The sequence below is a fragment of the Myotis myotis genome, unplaced genomic scaffold (genome assembly GCF_014108235.1).
Source record: "Myotis myotis isolate mMyoMyo1 unplaced genomic scaffold, mMyoMyo1.p scaffold_m19_p_12, whole genome shotgun sequence".
Classification (NCBI taxonomy): domain Eukaryota; kingdom Metazoa; phylum Chordata; class Mammalia; order Chiroptera; family Vespertilionidae; genus Myotis; species Myotis myotis.
The window spans coordinates 46,861,682-46,878,766 of record NW_023416316.1 but is presented as its reverse complement, the minus strand read 5'-3'; the positions used below and the strand labels follow the sequence as shown (position 1 = coordinate 46,878,766).

Genomic DNA, 17,085 nt, shown 5'->3' with positions numbered 1-17,085 from the left:
TTTATACAGACACACAACTAAAATATTTAGAAAATATAGATATGTAAAAAGAATAAAACAATCCCATCTAAATCATATTAATGTCTTGCTGGAGAAACTTGTAGTTTTCTTTGTGGATGTGCATATAAATATACCCTAATAAATCCAAGCCCCTCATACAGTTTTGGGGCCAGCAAGCAAAATTAGTATTTAAAGAACTCAAATTCTTTATTTGCTACTATATTTCTATAGTAAGTTTTTACAACTCTTTCCTCTTCTATCCGATTTCCTCCCACCTTGGTGCTGTTCTCACACCAAAAAACTCTTTCTCTCCCCCACCTCAAGATCCTTTTCTCTATAGTTCAGCACTTTATTATATACATGTAGTTATCCTTGAGATGGAAGTCTTTTTCTCTTTAGTTCCATCTTTCTCCATTATTCTAATTACATATGACAAAACTCAAAGAATTTGAGAAAAACAGAACTCTTCTTAAAGCAAGATGTCATGGATGGTAATCGTATAGGTAGCTTGAGGGTCATGGCATCAGTGACATTGGGAACTGGGGCAGACAAAGACTGAGTTCGCTTTGGAGGTGGAGGGAGGAAGAATGTGAACTTTATGAGGTTACAATTTTTACTGTATTTCCTATTAGCATGAGAATATAGTTTATATTAATTTAAAACCAACTTTTAAACTTAATATGTTACAAATATCTCACTTGTCTTTAATATTTTTCTATAATACCACTTTCTGTACATAGTATCCCATAATATAGATTAAACATTTCTCTACAGTTTTTTCTAATTTTTTTATACTATGAACAAAGCTCTGATGATCCTCTTCATAGTTTCATCTATGTTTATACCTAAATTCGTGGCAGAAGCATTGTTGGGTCTAAGGATATACCAAATATCTGAGGCTTTTTCTATATAGATGGTCCCTGATTTACAATGGTTTGATTTACAATTTTTTGACTTTACAATGGTTTGAAAGTGATATCCTATATAATAAAAGGCTAATATGCAAAACCACCAAGCAGCAGAATGACCGGTTGCTATGATGCGCACTGACCACCAGAGAGCAGACACTCAATGCTGGAGCTGCCCCCTGGTGGTCAGTGCACTCCCACAGTGGGAGCACTGCTCAGCCAGAAGCCAGGCTCACGGCCGGCGAGCATAGCGGCAGTGGTGGGAGCCTCTCCCACCTCTGCGGCAGTGCTAAGGATGTCCGACTGTTGGCTTAGGCCTGCTCCCCAAGTGGGTCTAAGCCGTCAGTCGGACATTCCCCGAGAGCTCCCGGACTGCAAGAGGGTGCAGGCCGGGCTGAGGGGAACCACCCCCCCCAAGTGCATGAATTTTGTGCACTGGGCCTCTAGTGTTTAATAAATTACATGAGATATTCAATACTGATACCCCCCCTCCCCCCGCCCAGCACGAATTTTGTGTACTGGGCCTCTAGTGTTTAATAAATTACATGAGATATTCAATACTTTATTATAAAAGGGGCTTTGTGTTAGGTGATTTTGCCCAACTGGAGGCTAATCTCAGTGTTCTGAGCATGTTTAGGTGGCCTAGGCAAAACTCTGATGTTCAGTAGGTTAGGTGTATTAAATGCATTTCAATTTCTATGTTTTCAACTTAGTATGGGTTTATCAGGATGGAACCCCATTATACGTCAAGGAGCATCTGTAGTAAAAAAAAAAAAAAAAAAAAAAAAAAAAAAAAAAATCAGCCCCAATGTGTGAGTCACTGATGAGCTTTTTTAAAGTATTCACATTTTCACCGATATTCTTGAGGTGACTACAGTCCCCAGAAAATCTGGGAGGAGATTTTTGTTACAGGTTATTGTCTCAGTCTCTTTGAAGAGATTTAAATATAAGATCCTTTTCAGTGGCATGGAAAATCTGTCTTTAAATACTGGATCATATAAACTTAATACCAAAGAACCTTTTTAAGAGGATGCCTTTTTAGGGTCCTGTGACAAGGGTCAGGAGACCCAGAGAAGGCAAAGGGACATTTGTCTGGCAAGCTGAGGCATAGTTCTCACACTAAAGTGAAGAAATGAGAATCTGCTCAGCTCCTCGAAACTTTGCTTTTTGATTTATCACTCTGTGATTTTACCCAGCATTCCTTGCATCTGTCTCCTTTCCTTGAGTCTCATAATCTCCTTCAGTTTGTACAATTAGTTGTAATTCTGGATATGAAACAGTCAATGGGGAGAGGGGAAGTGAAGGGGGTGGGATAAGGAGAAGGAAAGAAGTAAGCAAAGAAAGTGTCTCCTAGGCCAGGCAAACCCTTGTGGAAAGGAGGAAACTGCAGAAATTCTTTAGGTTGGCCACATTCAAACCCCGTCAACTAGCAAAGTTTCTCTCTACAAAGTGTTTCAGAGAATTGTCTATGAGAGACAGAACTCTGAGCTTCAGCTGCATTAATGACTGAGCAATCCAAATTCTTGTATAACTTTTAATCCAAATCAGACAGTTTGGTTCTTGCTGGCTTGGTTCTGATTTACCTCTTGAATACAAATCTTGATTCTCCAGGGAGATTAGTGTTTCTCGGTGGCCCAATCACATCTCAGTGGCATCTCTTCCCAGCACACAGCCCAGCACTGAGCTCACAGTGGGTGTGTGGGTATGGGGTTGTATTCAGCATCTCATTTGCTTAAGCTGTGCATTAGGATGAAAACCCTTCATTGTCAAGATTTAAAATTTTTTAATTTAACGAAATCAGAAAAAGTCAGCATGTCTTCTGGAGAGCCAGAGGTAGAATTGGGATAAAACTACAAACCACACTGGAGATCTGTAAGGAAGAAGGACTGACTGACTTACCTCGGGTAGAGGACAATATTGGGCTTCCAAGGAAGGTTTCTTCACTTCCACCCATCCACTGAGCAAAATACTTTTTGAAGATGCTACAATGATCTGTGATCAAATGCTTTGGATATTTGCTGATCTCCCTACCTGAGATGTTTGCCTCCCATTCTCTGTAAAACTTCTGTTTGTTTTAGCATCTCAGCTCAGATATTATCTCTTGGGAATAAATTATAATATGATAGTGTAAACACTGTTTCAGATGGACTGTCTCTACTTCCTCTGTTGCCAGTGCAGTATTTGGCACATAGCAGATACTCATAAATATTTGTGGAATAAATAAATGACTACTAACATTAACTGTTAGAATGAGGCACTGGTCTTGGGTCCTCTAATTTTGAGGCTTCCACTCAACTGCAATTTAGGTAGACATTACTTGAATACCAGAACAGGTTTCTCCAGCAGCAGGTGGAAGAAAGGATTCCTGCACAGAAGGCAGTTAAAGCCAATGCTTTCAACACAGATGGGTTCTGACAAACAAGCCAACAGGTTTGCATCAGTTAGGGGTAAGTACTTCTTTTTAGGGATCTAGAAATGAAGGCCCAGCTAAACACACTTTTGACTTCATGGTTCTACCTTTATGCAAATCATTTCTCAGTATCCAAATGAGTTGGCAAAAAATTGTGTCTATATTTATTATGCATACTCTTCCAGGAATTTCAATAGTTGGCTGTACATCTCTGTATAAATTAACTGAGGAACTTTATAAGGAAAGCTTATTTTAGATTAAGACAATGATAATTAGAGCAGCATTTATATGGCTCTATAGCAGAATAATTTTCTGGGCATGCTGGTTGGGTAAAACAGTTCTCCTTCGCAGATAGTTACAAGTTATAAACACCTGATAAACAAGCTTCTGTTGACTAATCTGGGACTCTAACACCCATTTCATATACTATGTTAGGACACATAGTCTGTGTTTCATACAACAAATTTACAAACAGGATTTTTGGAACATAGGACTTGCATGTATAGTAGTATGTATTCTCAACAATTTTCAGTGGCTCTGTTGGCACTGAACTTTAAACCTGGTGTTGATAGCATTCTTAGCTTTCCAAATGTATGTCCCACAATTCCTTCATATAACCCCATGTTGTTAACAGCCAAACTGAACTGCACACGCTTACTAAACCTACAATGCTTCCAGCTGCGACACATTTGCTCAAGCTGTTCCCCTACTTCTGTTTGTTAAAATCTTGTTCTCCTTCAGAAAATCAACTGTAACCTTCCCTGATCTCCCTCAGTATGACCACTTCCTCCTGTAAATACCAAAGGTACTTTGTTTCTGCATAAAAACAAAAAAGATGACAGTGCCATTTATCAAGCAACTTCTATATACTGACCTTTGCACTAAGCGCTTTACAAACATTGTTTCTTATAATCCTCATGACAGTTGTATGGGAATAGGCATTAATTTTACATGTGCCTCTTCCATAGTGCTCACTCTTTCTTTACCCACTGTCTGAATGCAGAGAGGAACAAGGTCCTTATAGCAGGGTTTGGCAAACTGAAGCCCACTGCCTGTTTTTGTAAATAAAGTTTTATTGGAACACAGCATGCTCATTCATTTACACATTGTCTATGGTTGCTCTGTGTTACAGTGGCAGAGTTGAATAGTTGTGACAGAGACCATATGGCTCACAAAACTTAAAATATTTACTATGGCCCTTTACAGGAAAAGTTTGCCGTCCCCTGGAGTAAGAGGATGATGAAACCACAAGATGGAAGGATCCTGAGTTCCTGATTAATTCACTGGAGCAGAGCTCAGCGTTCCCCCACCCCACGCTGTGACAGAAGTAAGAAATAAATTTTCATTCTGTTAGTAAATCAAAATACTGGGTTATTTGTTCCAGGAATTAGCCTAGCCTCACTAATACATGTAAACATGCCAGCTGTCCAGGACAGCAATCAAATAATTTCTCTTTCCCCAATCCAAGGATATGCAAAGGTTGTTATTGAGTTCTCCTATTGGCTTCTGATGCCTTTTAAAAATTACAGATGAGTATAAGAGAAATTCTAGGACCTCAAATCAGAAATATGCTCCACAAAATAACTTTTCCGAAGGCCTTGGTGACTTAGTTGCTTGTGATTTAATTGAGGAAAAATGTCCCAGCATAGGAAAAATGTCCCAGCAATTTCGGAGGCATGTACTTAGTTGTTGTTCAGGGGGGGAGGTTAAATTGAGAAAATCTGTGAAGTACTTCTCCATTCCAGGCTTCGCCAGAGTTAGAGGGACTGAAACAGAAGCAGACATTTATTTGATGACAGCTTCTCTCTTGGAAGAACAGTTTGTGAAATCTTTCTATTCCTTATGGAAAAACTCTAGGGAAAGGCACCCACCAGGAGATAAAGATGAACTTTCCCATGATTGCTGGCATGTTGAAAGTGATTACAATGCTCTAATGGAAATTTGAATTAAGTTAAGGGTCATCATCAGCTTATCTTTTGACTGTGTTTTCTTTGGGAGAACAGCCTAGTCCAGTGATGGCGAACCTATGACATGCGTGAGGTGACACGCAAACTCATTTTTTTGGTTGATTTTTCTTTGTTAAATGGCATTTAAATATATAAAATAAATATCAAAAATATAAGTCTTGCCCTAACCGGTTTGGCTCAGTGGATAGAGTGTCGGCCTTCGGACTCAAGGGTCCCAGGTTCAATTCCGGTCAAGGGCATGTACCTTCGTTGTGGGCACATACCCAGTAGGGAGTGTGCAGGAGGCAGATGATCGATGTTTCTCTTTCATCGATGTTTCTAACTCTCTATCCCTCTCCCTTCCTCTCTGTAAAAAATAAATAAAATATATTTTAAAAAATACATATAAGTCTTTGTTTTACTATGGTTGCAAATATCAAAAAATTTCTATATGTGACACGGCACCAGAGTTAAGTTAGGGTTTTTCAAAATGCTGACACGCCGAGCTCAAAAGGTTTGCCATCACTGGCCTAGTCAGTAATGTGTAGGCCGTTTGGGTTCCTTGCTCATTGCCATGCTCAGGGATCACATGATGGAAGTTGTTTATCCTCCTGCAGTTTTTGTTGTTTCTTTGCTTTAACAGCACATAGTGATCCTGGGGGAAATAAAGCTGGTTATAAATTAACTGATCCCAACTTCTTCCTTTCATGGACCCATCAAAGTTCATGTTGGATAACTGTTGCCAGGATGACTTACGCGGCCCTACCAAATACTTTCTATGCATAGGTCTACACTAGAAGCATATGTCTCTACTGACGACAGTGCATCTTCCCTGCTGCTCTCGAATTCATCTAGACTGGGGATTGAAAATTTGTATCAACAGCCCACATGCCTCCTGCAGACATGTTCTGTTTGAGCTTCACAGTATTTTAAAATCAGAATGATTTCATACAAAAATCCAGGTTTCAACTTCTCTTAAAAATTAAAACAGCCTAAAAATACCAAGCCCACACTCCCGTGTACCACCAATAATTTAGAGCTATAATTAGGTGGCATGCACCTTCCAGATGGATGTGGTTCCCAACACTCCCTCTTATCTTAGTTCTGGTCTGCCTTAGTCTTCACATCATCTGTCTGGTTTCTGGAATTCCTGGCTCTCACTCCAGGGCCTCTGGCTATCTCCTCTGCTTATCTCTCTCTTTTTTTCATTGAAAGAGGGCTGGCTTTAGAGTCAGATAACCTGGATTAGCAGCGGTGCAAACGGGGCCTGTGCCGGCAGCAGGTACAAGCACCCGGTGGTACCACGGCTCCCAGGAGCAACGAATTTTGAGTAACCACCAGAGGCTCGCCCAGATGACAGCCTTGGTCTGGCGCCCCGCTCACCCGCTCCACCATCCCACCATGTTCCGTGTGTGCCTCTGGTGGTCAGCATACGTCATAGCAACTGGTTGTTCCGTTGTTCAGTTGTTCAGTCTATTTGCATGTTAGGGATATATACATATACATATATATGTGTGTATATATATATATATATATATATGTATATATATATATATATATATATATACCAGCTAGAGGTTCCACATTATTGAAGTATTATAAATTAAGATATCCAAACTGTGTGTGGTGTAGGCTCAGAGTTTTGATTTTTAAAGGTGACTTTTTTTTTTCCTTTCTCAAAACCCCAGGCAGATGATATGTTTACGCAGGGAGTTCAGTTCCATTCTGTCCCTCCTAAAGGCCTGGAGTCACATTTCTTTGTTTGCTTTCTGAAGATGTTAGGAAACTAGTTCCCTTGCTTAAAGGGCCCATAACTCTATCGGAAACTTCTGTGACTTCCGGTATCAGCTCATATTTACTCCTCTGGCTGGATTTCATGGCATTCTTAGCACCTGAGGATCCATTCTTTTCTTATCAAATTTGGTTATGTGGATAATATTTTGTTACATTGTATCTAGCATTTCTGTGTGGCAAGGGGTACATTAGGTTCGGCTCAGTGGGCTGAGTGGTCAGAAATGGTCTAGTAAGTTTTCTATATACAGTAGGGCCTTGACTTATGAGTTTAATTCATTCCGAGACCGAGCTCGTTAAGGAGCTCGTTAACTCAAATTACTCTGTCAACTCAATGCAAAAAATCAGCGGAGAGACAGCTGGTATCTCGTTAGTCGGGACACTCGTAAGTCAAGGCCCCACTGTATTATTATTATTATTATAATTACTTTGTAATGAAGTATGACATGCTGTTCTGTCATTTGACATAGGTATATACACCCCTTGTCACAAGAGAGGAAAATCCTGCAGGCCAGTTGCCATCTGGCATTGGGCTTCAAACTCAAGGAATTTAAAAATGTATATATAATCTGGGTCCTAAGCTTGAATTCCAGTGCCAGGAAGACAGCTGGTTTGTAGGAGCCCAAGAAGGATATCTTTGAACCCTGCCCCTTACCACAGTTTTTGGCACCCAATAGTTGCTAAATAAATGTCTGTATAGTTGAATAAGAATTGAATTATAATTGGAGAAGATGGGAATTCTTGTCATAGTCTTTATGGTGGAATGAAAGTCCTGGAATGCCCGGCTGGCATGGCTCAGTGGTTGAGCATCGACCTGTGAACCAGGAGGTCACAGTTCGATTCCCGGTCAGGGCGCATGCCCAGGTTGCGGGACCAATCCCCAATGTGGGGCATGCAGGAGTTCATTGATGTTTCTGTCTCTCTCTCCCTATCTGAAATCAATCAATATATATATATTTTTAAAAAGTCCTAGAATTAGGACAGAGAATTAAGATCAGGATGTTTTTTCAAGACCTAGAATACTCTGTAGTCTCAATAGAACATCCATCTTACGGTTCCACGGCCTTTCATGTATTCATAAAATATAGATGACAACAATGCTGTCTGAAGTTCTTAGGTGACATTTTGGTGGATGATTCATTTTTCATTCAAATATCATATACTGGTTATTTACTATGTGCAAAGTATTTTTGCTAGCTTCTATGTGGTGTAAAGTGATGACTAAGACCCAGACTCTACCCTCAACTACTTGATAGCTTAATGTTAGGGGGTGGGGACAAAAATATCCATTAACTAAAGTAAAAATAACTACTCCTTATAAAATGCTTTCAATGTGCCAGACACTACACTAAGAATTTTGCATAGATTAGCTCATTTAAGCTTATTGTGTCCATTTTATCAATGAGAGAACTGAAACACAGAAAGGTTAAGAAACATATATAAGGTCACATAGTGAGAAAGAGGCAGAGCCAGGATTGACACCCAATCATTCTTATTCCAGAACTCAATAATTCAAATACTCTGCTGCGTGGAGGACTAAATAATCCATTATGGCAGGTATATGTTCTATAACAGATGTTCAGGCTCAGACTGAAAGCACAAAGGAAGGGTTGAGGGAAAACTTTATAGAGCAATCTCTTTTTTCCCCAGAGTCTTGATGAAGGAGTGGTACTTTGACAGACAGTGATGGATGAGAGGTGTCTAGAGGTAGGAAATTATCTGAGCAAAGACAGAGGGCAGAAGAAGGCGCCTTGGGATGCTTGGGAAACTGCAAATAAGCAGTCCAACGTGACTGCATGTGGGCTGTTTGTGTGAGATAAGTCAGGAAAGCAGAGGTAGTTGGGATTTAAATTTCAGATGAAGAACTTTGGAACAGAAAGTGGGGAGGGTGTGTTGCATTTCTCTCATTGTTGGTCATAACTAAGAGTAAAACCCATGAACAAGCTCTAGAATTGATTTGGTCTATTCTGCTTAGGAGGGACAAAGGGAGAAATCTCTCTCAAAGGGGAAATTAAATGACTTTAGAGGTTATTAAATCTGCTCTGGCTTCAAAAGCAAGACTTCCTAACGGGGATTCTGGACTCATGGATGGACTTCAGGGGCCCTAGAATATCAGGAAATTATGGGCAAATTTTGTGTTGCGTGAACATGTGTATTTCTTGTCTAGGGAGATGGTCCATAAAGATGCATCACTTTCTCTAAGCATTTATTGTCAAATACTATTGCAAAGAAGAAAAAGTCAGCAGCCATTTCACTGGGGCCTTGCCTGGAGCCAGGAACTGGAGCCAATGGACTGTGTCCTGAAGCTTTGAAATTCCACAGAAGTCAAAACTGAGAGTTTGCGTTCCTCACAGACAAGCAAAACTTTCCACAGAAATATCATCGCCGTGCAGCAGCAGGAGCCTGCCTTGTGTCAGCCTCCACCCCAGAACTGCAGGTTATCTTGGTTAGCAGAACCAACTGGAAAGGTATTAGGTAAGACAAATCTCAGTGTGGAAGTGTCAGTAGAAACTGGGTCACTTTTGATATTCTGTCCTTACAGGTGGACAAGGGTAATAGGAAGCTGCAATTTCCCAGAAGATGAGAGTTGTCTGGAATGAATTCTACTATTGAACTTTAACCCAACCCACCAGAGTCCCTCAGCAGCAAAATTGGCTTGACAGTGAGGCAACTTGTGGGCAAGGCCTGTGAGAAAACCCTTGATTACTTCCTGTTTGTCAAGTCATTGCAAAGCTTGCCCAGCAGGCTTTGCCATCAGTGACACCAGCTGAGGTGACTGAGGGTGGGAAGGCAGAAACGCCAGTGATGAAAATGAGGTTTCCAGGCGAATCCTTTGATTTGCAGAAATAGTTGTGGTTTAGTCATGCATGGTGTGTTTTGCTTGATACTCTGATAAAAGGAAACAGTCCTGTGTAGTAGTCAGGATCAGAACCATCTGCAGGTGTTAGGAAACAGTGGTTAACAGTGGTGGCTTAACCATGAGAGAAATGTGTGTATCTCATGCAAACCAAATCTGGATTTGAGCAATCTGGGACTGGTTTGGCAACCTCATGATCAGCAGGGACTGTGGCTCCCTCTTTAGCTTGTTCCTCCACCAAATCTATTCATGATCTAAGAGGGCTCTTCAACCTCTCCACCTGGAGGAAGGAGAAGAAGGGGAAGAAAGGAGCCCCCTTTCTTTGAGGACACTTCGTCAGAAGTCTCATGTTGCAGTTCTGTTTACATTCATTGCATGTGCCGGAAGCCGGTCCATCCTTGCTGCTTGACACAGTCGCTGCAGGAAAGAAACATCTGCACAGCATATGTTTCAAGGGACCTGGCGTATATAGCATACTGTTCTTAATATGTTTGCTCCCCTTAGCGCTGTGTGTTTTAACCAAGGTCACCTCTCCAAGAAAGGTTGTTTCCCCAGGTAGGAATTTTTCCCTGAAGTCAGGGAGGGGATGCCTCTCCTAGAAAGGTTGTTTCCCCAGGTAGGAATTTTTCCCTGAAGTCAGGGAGGGGATGAAACTCCTTAACTAAGTGCCAGGCGGGTAGTTAATCACTACAAACAATCATGCTTAAGCTACATAATCTTTACTCCCTGGAATGGAGATAAGAAACGCCCTAACCTTTGTAATAGAAATTGACAGGATTAAAATCAACTGGGATAAATACGGATGTAACAAGACAATAAACAGCAGAACTTCGCTGGAGATCCAGACCAGAACTTGGCTGGAGATCCTGGCTGGAGATCCTGGCTAGGCTGCTGATCAACTGAACACTGTCTCCGTGTCCTTCCTTCTTCGCCGACTCCGTCTACACCTTGGGGACCCCTGGACCTGCTGGGGTTGGACCCCGGCATGCATGGAACACATTGGCTACAACTAGAGTTGAAGATGGTTGGAATATAGTCTTCAATGGGCATCCAAGTGTCCAGCAAAACATTGGGGGTCTTGTTACACACACACACACACACACAACTGGATGTCTCTGTACACTTGTCCTCTCAGTAAAGATAAAATATCTTGATGCCATTTGATAACTCTATAGAGACCTTAGCAAGCATGTATCCTCTTTTATTTACTTAGGTGATTTAGTTAGTTCTCCTCCTGCCAGTGGACACATTTATACAGATAGCATCCTTTATTTTTGTTTGTAGGAATGTGAGAAACAAGATTTTTTCCTTCCTTTTGCTTTCCTTCCTTCCTTCCTTCCTTCCTTCCTTCCTTCCTTCCTTCCTTCCTTCCTCCCTTCCTCCCTTCCTCCCTTCCTCCCTCCCTCCCTCCCTCCCTCCCTTCCTTCCTTCCTTTCTTCCTTCCTTCTTTTTCTTTTCTTTCCTCTTTTCTCTTTCTCTCTTTCATTGATTCATTCATTCATGTATCAGTATTTTCATGGCAGAGATGATCAACGGTCTACCACATTTATGCTTCCCATTCAGCGTGTAGCATTGTTCCTGGGAAGTGGTTGTCTAGGCAGAAGCCAGATTTCTCCGCCTCCAGCATCAAGATGGGCCCATATGACCAACTTTTGCCCATGGAATGTGAGCAGAGGTGATACAGCTCTTCTGGAAGGAGGTGGTTAAACAGGCATGCTTTCTTCATCCCCTATTTTCCTATCTGCCTCTGGAAGCAAGGGACCCTGAGGCCTAGCAGATAGCAGAGCCACATGTGGAAGGAGCCTAGGACCAGAATCACCCCAGGGAAAGATGCCCACAAATATCCACATTGGACTGCTACCTAAACAAGAAATAAATCAACTGATTTCAAGTCCAAGGCTCTTTCTTCTACCCCAGGCTTCTTCTTAAATATCACTTTAGAAGGAATTGCCAAACTTAAATTGCCAAAAGGGGAAAACAGCCCAAGTATCAGCTAAAGTTTCTGGTATGACGGTGCTCAGCAGTTAGCCCACTCTAATACAACACTAGGTTGAGAGCTCAGTTCTCACATCAGATAGAACTAAATTCAAATGCCACTTGCAGTACTTAGTAGCTGTGAGATTTTGGGTAATTTCTATTATTCTCTGAATAATAATCTGTCTTTCCTCATTTATATAATGTGGAAAATATTATATTATATAATATAATATTTTATAATAATATCACATACAATATATTTTTTTTTTTGTATGAGAAACTGGCACCTAGTAAATGCTTCATACCGGTTAGTTCTTCTTATTATAATCACATATTGTTGGACTCCTCCTTTTCTATTTTAATAGAGTAGCTTTTTCTAATTTAGGGAATAATAAAAAAGTTAGGGCTCTCTCACTTTGTTCTTCTCTTGCACCCTCCAGGTCTGGGTCTCTCTGCTGATGGTCATCATGATTGTGCACAGCAGTTGTCTCCTTCTCCAGCCACTCTGTGGTAGACAGAATAATGTCCCCCAAAGGTGTTCATGTACTAATTCCTGGAGCCTATAAATATGTTACCTTATATAACAAAAGGAATTTTGCAGCTGTAAATAATTTAAGGACCTATAAATGGGGGGATTATCATGGATTACCAAAGTGGGCACCATGTAATCACAAGGATCCTTTAAAATATAGGATAGGGAGAAACACATGGACCTGTGTTTCCATATCTCTTGGGTATATTCCTAAGTCAGAGAAGTAGATATGATAATGGAAAAGAAGGAGATATGATGTTGGAGTAATTTGATTACTGGCTTAAAAGATTAAAAAAAAAAAAAAAGACCACAAGCCAATGAATGTGGGCAGCCTCTAGAACAGTGATGGCGAACCTTTTGAGCTCGCTGTGTCAGCATTTTGAAAAACCCTAACTTAACTCTGGTGCCGTGTCACATATAGAAATTTTTTGATATTTGCACCCATAGTAAAACAAAGATTTATATTTTTGATATTTATTTTATATATTTAAATGCTATTTAACAAAGAAAAATCAACCAAAAAAATGAGTTCGTGTGTCACCTCTGACACCCGTGTCATAGGTTCACCATCACTGCTCTAGAAGCTGGAAAAGGCAAGGGATGGATTCTTCCCTGGAGCCTTTAGAACAGAGGTTCTCAACCTGTGGGTCACGACCCCTTTGGCGGTCGAACGACCCTTTCACAGGGGTCACCTAAGACCATCCTGCATATCAGATATTTACATTACGATTCATAACAGTAGCAACATTATAGTTATGAAGTAGCAACGAAAATAATTTTATGGTTGGGTCACAACATGAGGAACTATATTTAAAGGGCCAGAAGGTTGAAAACCACTGCTTTAGAAGGTACATGGTCCTGCCAAATCCTTGATGTTAGACCAGCAAGACATACATCAGATGATCTTACAGAATTGTACATAATAAATTTATATTATTTGTCATTAAGTTTGTGGTAATTTGTTATAGCAGCAATAGGAAGCTGATACCCACTATTCCTAACATGCTGTGTTGCAATGTGCATGTGAAGCTTTTTACTGAAGGGAGAGGGAAAAATCTCAGAAAGGAATCACAATGCAAGAACAAAGGCAGAGGTGTTGGCTAGCATGAACTTTCCTTGGCACCACACAAGGGAAGGTAGTTCAAGACGTGGGCTTTCACAAGGGAGATGTCATCACCCTCTCTGGAATGATCCTCAACTCCTGGCCAGACTCTTGTTCTTTGTTTTGTGTCATAGATACTTCATTTTCCACCCCTGCCACAACCCTGCCACTGCAAGCTGTGAGCCTGCCAAATCCCATACTAGGTAAGAACATGTCTCCTATTTCCTCATTGGCAGGGCTCTGGCTTTGAACTTGAGCAATAGTGGACCCCATACTTATAGTGAGAGTGCTGGCATGTTCCTGCCCTTCCCACCCCCAGACCAGCAGCAACATAAAAGGCCCACACAGGCCAAAACATTTTCTTCATTCCAAAAGGAGACTCTGTACCCATTAAGTAGTCACTCCCCACTTGCTTCTTCCCCCAGGTCCTGGCAACCACCATCTGCTTTCTGTCTTTGCCAGAAGCCAATCCATCCTTGCTGCTTAACACAGTCGCTGCAGGGAAGAAACATCTGCACAGCATATGTTTCAAGGGACCTGGCGTATATGGCATACTGTTCTTAATATATTTGCTCCCCTTCTTGGCACTATGTGTTTTAACCAAGGTTACCTCTCTGAGAAAGTTGTTTCCCTAGGTGGGGATTTTTCCCTGAAGTTAGGGAGGGAATAAAACCCCTTAACTAAGTGCCAGGCGGGTAGTTAATCACTTTAACTATGAACAATCACGCTTAAACTACATAATCTTTACTCCCTGGAATGGAGATAAGAAATGCCCTAACCTTTGGAATAGAAATTGATAGGATTAAAATCAACTGGTATAAGTACAGATGTAACAAGACAATAAAATACAGAACCTGGCTATGATGATCACCTGAACGCTGCCTATGTGTCATTCATTCTTCGCCAACTCCGTCCACACCTTTGGGAACCCCTGGACCTGCTGTGGCTAGACCCCAACATGTCTTCATGGGTTTACTTATTCTGGACATTTCATATAAATTGAATAATACAATATATGGCCTTCTGTATTTGGCTTTTTTCATTTAGCATAATGTTTTTGAGTTTTATTCATATTATAGAATATATCAGTACCTAAATTTTTTTCATGCCTGAATAATATTCCATTGTATGGATATATATTTTGTTTATCCACTTATCTCTCAGTGGATACTTGGGTTGTTTTCCCCTTTTGGCAATTGTGAATAATGCTTCTATGAACATTTGTGTATGAATATTTGTTTGAATGACTCTTTCATTTCTGCATGGACCTGTGTTTTCTTATCTCTTGGGTCTATTCCTAAGAGTGGAATTACTGAGTCACCTGTCTTTGGATAGCTGCTTATTTTGTTATCAAAGATAAATGGCTCAAGTTCCACTAAATTATTTATTTTCAGGATCTTCTCCAGGTGGAAAGTGTTTATGGGAGGTGCCGATTCCATCACCACATTGCTATTATTAAGCACATTATCCCATGGCCATCTTCGAGGCTGAAACCACCAGGTGTGCTAAATCAGTGGTTACTGGAGTGAGGGCCGTAGGCTGTACTAGAACCCAAGATGCCTTCCATCAACTTCTGACACATTAAATGGGTTACTTATGTGTTCATTATTTAACTCCCTCAAAGACTATGTGAGTTCCGCAAGAACAGGGGTTTGATATGTTTGTGTGATTCTGTATCCCTAGTGCCTTTGACAGTCCCTGGAACATTTTATGGTGAATGAATACATGGACATTTGTAAGATCTGACCAGCAATGTTCTCTGATTCCATATCCTGTCTCTCCTTGATTGCCCAACCCTAGTAGCTGGACCTGATAGCCTGATGGGGGTTATCAGGTTCATATCCATGAACTCTTTAGTTAAATGGCACCTTTGTGTTCATTTTTCCTTTCAAGAATCAAAAATATCCTGGCAACGTTCAGAGTAGATATTTTTTTCTCTCTTTGAAGATGAAGAAAATGGTAATCAAAGGCATTAATTTGTACCAATGACTCAGCTAGTAGGTGGTAGCAAAGGAAGGTAAGAGTGATGTATTAGTTACCTAGGAATGCCATAACAAATTACCAAAAACTGGGTAGGTTAAAACAACAGAAATTTATTCTTTAATCATTCCAGAGGCCAAAAGTCTGAAATTACGGTATCAACAGCCTCTGAAGGCTCTAGAAGAGAATCTTTCCTTGCCTCTTCCAGCTTCTGGTGTCTCCAAGCTGTCTTGGCTGTGGCGGCATAGTTCCAGTTACAGCCTCTGTTTTCACATGGTCTTCGCCCCTGTGTCTTCGTGTGTCCTTTTTGATCTCTTATAAGGACACTCACCATAGGATTAGAGACCACCCTAATCCAGGATGATTTCATTTCACTATCTTAAACTTAATTTTTCTGCAAAGGCCCTTATTCCAAGTAAGTTCACATTCTGAGGTTCACGTGGAAATATCTTTTGGAGGTCACCATTCAGCTCACTACAGGTGGGCATCCCAGTGAAAATGTCTCCTTGGGCCTCTGATCTGTACTCCAAAGCGTGTCCACATAGCACTGGTTCCATGGATGGTAGCAGATATTATGAAAAAGGGGGTTGCAGGTAAATGAGTTTGGAAAATCTGATTTAAATGAAAATAGTTAGGAATTTTTACTGCAAGACTTCTCATGCTCTTTAATGTCCATTGTAAAGCTTCATGAAGGAAAAATCATGGTGCACTCTCTAAATTTCTTTGCTCTGGAAATCCTTTTAAAAAAGTTTAATGAAGAACAGTGGGGCTCTCACGGGGGAGGCTTCCTGGAATACACATGGGAAGTGTTGCTCCCCTCGTTCCCTTACTTTTTTTTATGGGGTAGGGGGGAGGACTTCATTCCTAGGAGATGTTCCATGTGAAATGATACAAATCACCCCAGCGAGGCTAGGTCAAATGGCACAGAAAAGAAAGAAAATATAATGGGCATGGCATTCTTTATTTAGTAAATCTCTAAATAAAGAAACTCCACCAATTGCCTAATTATTCCGTATGATTGTCATAGTAATCATGCACCGCCTAATAGACCACATTGGAAATGTCAAGATATTTGCTGGGATCAAGTCCCATTAGGAATCTATTGCCTAAGTGCACACAGACAGAGATTCATAGAGCTTTGGAGCTACACGAGGGTCTTAGAAATATTTCTTCTAACCCAGTAATTTTACAGATAAGGAAGCAGAGACCCAGAGAGACAAAATAGTACAAAATACAATCTGCTCAGAGGATACAATTAGTGGCAGAGCTAGTTCTGGAACTTATATCAACTGATTTCAAGTCCAAGGCTCTTTCCTCTACCCCAGGCTTCTTTTTAAATATCACTTTAGAAGGAAAAACTTTTACACTGATGATTCACTAGGAATTTCTTTATAACTAAACTTTTTGCTGAAAGTCCTTTTGTCTAAACTATTGATTTTGGAAAATATTCTAACATTTACTAATCCACTTTCCTGTCTTCCTTTAAGTGGAGTGCAATAGATAAAATTTTTTTTTCTTTAATTATGCATGATTTCACAGTGGCTTAGGTCTGTTGTGTGACCATCAGCTACCATCTGACCAC

General features: G+C 40.6%; 1 long non-coding RNA gene across 2 annotated transcripts in view; it reads left to right on the top strand.

Annotated features, from left to right (window-relative positions):
• The window catches only part of LOC118667501, a 47,444-nt gene extending 33,199 nt beyond the window's left edge, over positions 1–14,245 (top strand). The window contains exons 2-5 of one of the 2 annotated variants that reach the window (XR_004971296.1): positions 4,525–4,645; positions 9,223–9,530; positions 13,658–13,726; positions 13,949–14,245. This is a non-coding gene — a long non-coding RNA (uncharacterized LOC118667501). Of the gene's footprint in view, positions 1–4,524; positions 4,646–9,222; positions 10,412–13,657; positions 13,727–13,948 lie in introns of those variants that run through there. The other variant, XR_004971295.1, reaches the window with a different exon arrangement.
• Positions 14,246–17,085: the final 2,840 nt, after the last annotated feature.